Source organism: Eutrema salsugineum, unplaced genomic scaffold (assembly GCF_000478725.1).
Source record: "Eutrema salsugineum unplaced genomic scaffold, Eutsalg1_0 scaffold_11, whole genome shotgun sequence".
In the NCBI taxonomy this organism is placed as follows: domain Eukaryota; kingdom Viridiplantae; phylum Streptophyta; class Magnoliopsida; order Brassicales; family Brassicaceae; genus Eutrema; species Eutrema salsugineum.
The window spans coordinates 985594-991863 of NW_006256901.1; the positions used below are offsets into that span (position 1 = coordinate 985594).

The 6270-nt window shown below is 31.3% G+C and overlaps 1 pseudogene; it reads right to left on the bottom strand.

Moving 5' to 3' along the window:
• Window positions 1-704: 704 nt before the first annotated feature.
• Window positions 705-3991, bottom strand: LOC18026357 (annotated as a pseudogene).
• Between the last annotated feature and the right edge of the window lie 2279 nt (window positions 3992-6270).

The window sequence follows — 6270 nt, forward strand, 5'->3', positions numbered from 1 at the left end:
ACCATTCCTCCAACCAGTGCTCCAACCGCTCCTATAGGTTTCTCATCTCTTTCAGCTTCCTTTTGAACATCTCCTTTGTTTTTTTTCAACCATTTAGAACTTCTTACCAATGGTTGTGAATAATGTAATATCTTCTTTTGTGAACAATGTAGTAAGCCTTTTTTGTTATGTTGGAAATGGTAATTATGTTTTTATTTTGCATTGTATAATATTTTTTGCAAAACAATAGGGTTTAACATACCATATTAGCATTTTGAGAAGCAATACCAATTTGTTATTACGTTCATAAATTTAGTCGCAATAGAGTCGCAATCACGTCGTAATTCTGTCACAAAACAGTCGCTACTTAGTCGCAACTTGAGGCACTAACAGTCACACCTTAGTCGTTAAATTTTGCGACTGTTTTACAACTACGACTACCGACTTTTTAACGATTACATAACAGTCACAAAAGGGTCGCAAATATAGTCGCAATGTAGTCATAACCATTTCCGACCATTTTACGACTGCTCCACGTCACCAGAATTTCGTCGCATATTAGTCATAATTTCACGACTGAATTACGACTATTATATTTAGCGACGAATAATTTACGACTACAGAAAACAGTCGTAACTCAGTCGTATATAGAGATTTAGCGACTGAATTCCGATTCATGTTGGTGTCGTAATTCACCTGTAATCTTGTAGTGTGAAGTCTCTCGCTTACCATTTGTTGAGAATATAATTAAAGAAAGAAATGACATAAAACCTTAACATAAGGAGGACAAGGCCGAAGATATCTTCAAGAAAACTGAGCCTGATAAAGCTAAGCTTGTACGTGGTCCATGGTGGATATCGAGCTTCTAGCTCAACGGCCAAGTTTCCTTCCACGACCGCTTTCTCGTGGCTGAAACATTCGTAAGAATATTGACCATGGTACCTCCCCATGCCACTCTCTCCCACTCCTCCAAATGGTAACGCTTCGCATATACTCTGTATTTTTTCCAACATTAATAACTAAACGCAGAATTAATCGTGCCTATGATGTAAATTTAGAATCATTTGTCTCTTATTTTGTTAGTTGATTTGGAGGTACCATTTGTATTATAGAAGGTTAAAAGATAGCATTGCTTTAAGCCCTTTAGCAAAAATTAAAATAAAGTAGGATTGGTTTAGATTAGTCCCATCCAAAGTTTCTGAGACTTTTTATAATTAACAAAAATATAAGACCAAATGTTTCAAAGTTAGTAATGTCCATTTTAACGTGTATATGTCATATGTATATACCTGGATCATGACATCGTTGAACGTGACACTTCCTGAGGATGTTTCCGATAAGATTCTTGTTTTGAGGTTGTTGTCTTTGGTGAATACGTACAGGGCAAGAGGCTTTGGTCTTGACCTGACGAACTCTACACTTTCTTGGATGTCACGTAACTGACTGAATGCAAGAATCAAAGACATCATATATTAATCTGATAAAAAGAAAACCAATTGTAGTAGGTATAACTCTAACTGCTTACTGTAATAATTGGAAGATCGGTCCAAAAATTTCTTCTGTCATGATCTCAGAATCAAGAGGAGGGTCCAACAAGATTGTTGGCTCGATATCTATTCTATTAAAACAGAAGCACATTTAGTGCTTGCATCCAAACACATTTAAATTTTTTTAAAAAAATTATTTGGATTTACAATTATCTTAATTTATTATAATATCATTTAAAAACACATTTTTTAATAAATTTAATTTCGAAAATTAGATATTAATTTAGATAACTAAAGATTTCCTTAAATATAGGTGATATTTAATTTAAATTCAAACTATTTATTTTTTTAATTAAATTTAAATCTCAACATAGATATTAATTTAAATTACTTTAGACTTCTTTAAATATAAGTTAGATTAAATATGTTAGATTTAATTTAATATTTAAAATTCAAATAATATTTACAGAATAACACTATGATTAATGAATACGTTATTTTTTTCAGTCATATTCAATCAGACTAAAATTTTACATATTAAAAATTAATATTATATAGTAATATGATGAAACAGGTTAGATTTTTTTTTATAATTGTGGTGTTATGCGGGTTAGGTTATCAAAACATGCAAGATATTAAGATAAAAATTATTTTAAAATTAGTAAATATTTATATTATATAGTAATATGAACGGACGAATTAGAATTATAGTTTTATAACCACGGTTCCTTTTAGATTAATAGAATAAACGAATTAAAAATATGTTTTTATAATAACAGTTATTTTTTATTAATAGAATAACTGGATTAGATATATGTTTATATGATTGTGGTCATAATAGTACTAGAAAACAAATTTAAAACACAAATTATATCTAAACATATAAATTAATCTTTGTCATTTCTTAGAAAAATTATATTTATAAATAAAACATAAACTATATTACAAATTTTGATTATAAAATATTTCTGTGTGGATACACGAGGTAAAATCTAGTACCTGTTAAAAGTTACAACATAACTGTTCATTTTCGTGTAAAGCAAGAAACTGAACGAGTGATGTATTGGAGAAACAAAAAGAATAATCACAGTTTCTCTTCGTCTGTGAAACCGCCATGAACGATCGAAGCTTTGATATGAGGATCATTAAGAAAACGGGACAGCCTAAAAAAATGATTCTTGTTTACAATCTTTGAGATGCATCCAGAGTCTTTAGGGTTTTCACCGTAGAACGATTTGATTGTTTGCTTCATCATATCAATCTGAAAAAAAACACATTAAAGATCCAACAAATTTAAGGCTTTTCACGCAGATAGGCCTTAGATCATGGTCATATGAGTGTGTGCGTACCAGAGAAGAAGCAAATCTTTGTTCGATAAGAAGATAATCCACAGCGACACAAACTTGTCCACTGCAGAAACCCCATTTTCCTCCTGAAATTCTCTTCACAGCCGTCTTTATATTTGTTACATCACAAAATTACTAAAATTAGATTACTCCATGTTTAGATTCTTGTAGTCCAAAAATGATGTTTAGAAAGAAACAAAAACAGAGCATACCTTGATATCCCCTGAGATGGATCTATCATCAAGAATGGTCGGACATTTTCCACCAAGCTCCAAGGTTACTGGAGTTAAATGCTGTGCAGCTGCAGACATCACGATCCGTCCCACCTTCTGGCTCCCTAAACAACAACAATTGCGCAAATGAGATCTAAAATGCAGTTTTTGTTGGAGTGTGACTGTGTGAGTTTAGAGATGGATTTGATACCGGTGAAGAAGATCTTGTCCCACTTATGCTGCAAGAGGACTGTGGAGATATCGGGACCTCCTTCCATTACTTTGATGGCTTTAGAGTCTAGGTAAGTTGGGATCGTCTTAGCGAGGAAAGAGGAAGCATTAGGGCTAAGCTCAGATGGCTTGAGCATCACGGTACTCCCTGCTGATATTGCTCCAATGAGTGGGTCTAAACACAAAGCTGGTTCCAAAAACACAAAATCTAGTTAAATTTTCTTGTCTAAAAAGGGATAGAAGCAATTTTCAAATTCAAGATTTGAATCTTACAAATGGGGAGATTCCAGCTGGACATAATCAGAACAGTTCCTAGTGGTTCTGAGATCACTTTCCCTTTAACTGGCAAGTACATCAGAGGAAGTTTGCTATGTTTTTTCCCGGAAAAACAAAATCAAAAGCTTAGAGAAAGCAAGGTTCTTAGCCTCGAATCTTGATCGTGTACCTTTTTGGGATGATCGTGTACCTTTTTGGGAAGGACCCATTGATCGAGAAAGTTTAAAGGAGTAGTGGCTGATCTCTTGACGACACCAAGCTCATCTCTATAAGCTTCGGTGGGGTGTTTGCCCAAATCTTGAAACAGAGCTTTACATATCTCATCTTCTTTTTCTTTGACCATCTCGATTATGGCACTAAGCTGTCTCTTTCTCCACTTCATGCTCCTTGTCCTCCCACTCGCGAACGTCTGTCTCAGTTCTCCTAACTCTTGCTCAACCATCTCCTTCATAGCTTCCATGGCTGATTCGTCTCCGTCTCTCTAATTTTTTTTTTTGAGTAAATGACGATTTCCTAATTTGCTACTAGCAAATGGCAAAAAGTATTTACCGCATTATTTTGGTATAAAAATTACTTGCGTTATTTTGTTGATTATACCGTTAAAGATACTTCATATAATATTTAATGAAAACTTGAATAGAACTAGCACATGTTTTCACATTCATTTGAAGAGCTAGATACGTAAGAAAATGGTTTAGACAAATGATACTTTTGTGAGGCAAATTACTAAACTCTCTCTTATTTTTTTTTTCGGTTTTTATTTGGCTCCTTTATCAACATTTCTTACTTTATGATTTCTAATATTTTGTTTTCTTCATATCTTTCATCTCATTACTTCAAGTTCTACATGATAATTTGTATTTTACCTCTTGTAAAATTTCTCATAAACATGAAGCTGAGAATTAGAGTTGAATAAGTAAATATTAAGATCTAACAAATGTAAAATTTTCATTAAAAATAGCAAAACGGTATTGATAAAATATTTTAACTGTCAAAGTATATTCATTTGGCATTGTTGTAAAATGTAAATAGATATACCAATATTTTATACGCTATATATATATATACAATATAAAATTCCAGAATAATATATCCGTACATATTTATAAATCAATATGATAAAAGTAGATGTTCTTTTTTTTTGTCAGCTATGAAAGTAGATGTTCATATATATAAAAATATCATGGTATAAGAAAAATTACATTCTCTATAACGTTTAGATGATAAGAATAAAACATTTATGTTATAGAACATGTATTTTGATAGACTAGATTTTCACATGAAAGAAAAAATATTTTAGGGAAAAACCACCCCTCCTTAGATAAAAAGAACAAAATCTTCCAAAATAATTGAAATTCGCTGTCATTTTGCTATGCAAAAGAAAATGTATTGTCGTTTTCTTAAACAACACATTTCCTGTTGTCATAGAGCTAGTGCAAATACTTAAAACCTCAAAATCAGAGAGATGTATGGACTAAGAAACTTGCAGCTTCTCAGTTACATTATCTTGAACATGGAAGTCTATGTCTTTGTTATGCAAAGCTTCGTTGTTTCACATGCATGTTAAAAGCTTTGTATACAAATTGAGTATAAATTATGAACCAAAACTGAGTACAAAGTTCCTAAAATTTCTACGGTTTTTTTTTTTAAAAATGCATGCCAACTACACACAGTATGGAATATTATAAGGTTACACACTTACAACACATCCCAAATATCTTAATTTTATGTATAGCCATACAATATCTCATAATCTGCGTGTAGTGAGTAGAAGAATCCATATATAAAAGAAGCAATTAAAATAATATATTTTCAAAAACAACGAGCAGATCCTCTCCTAATAATAAGACCATTATTAGACAATATATTTGTGTAGTGATTTGCTGATGTGGCGTGTTTACAGCGAGTTTCACTGTGTTTCGCTTATGTGTCATTGCGAGAATGAGTTTCGGCTGCAAAAAGATATGTTTACCCCATTTAGCTATTACGTGTTATTTTTCGATTGGTTCTTATGTAATGATGTGTTAAAAATAACTTAAAACAAAGCACTGTAAATTATTATGGTTTAGTGCTTAATTTCGCTGTCAAATCAAAACGTTTCTAAAATTTTAGAAAACCGAAATTTAAAAAAAATCTAACAAAAAAATCTATATATCTAACTAATGAAATATCGTTAAAAAAAAAGAAATCATCTCTAAATAATGAAATATCGTCACAATGTCGGCTCCACAGCAAATTTCAGAATGTTTTTGCTTACGTGTCATCTCTAGAATGAGTTCCAGCTGCAAAAAGATATTTTAACCTTATTTTTAATTACATATCATTTTTGATTGGTTCTTATCTGATGATTATATTAAAATAACTTAAAACAAATCGCTCTAAATTATTGTGGTTTAATGCTTCATTTTATTGTCAATCAAACCGTTTCTAAATTTTATTATAAAACCAAAATTTAGTAAAAATCTAACAAAAAATAAAAATCAATAAATAGTCTAATGGAATGACGGTATTTGTGATGTCTAGATTAGGGTTTTCGGCTTCAAATTTTTTAGTATAAATATGTACGCCTTCTTTCTAATTCTCTCACACCCTTCTAAATTGTTTAACCTCTTCTTTTTTTCTTCGAATAAGTTAGTACAGTAGTTCAAAAAATTATGTCTAAAATACATAAAACAATGATCAAAATCGAATAAGTATGTATAGTGCTTCAAAAACTACGTCTAAAATACATATAACAGT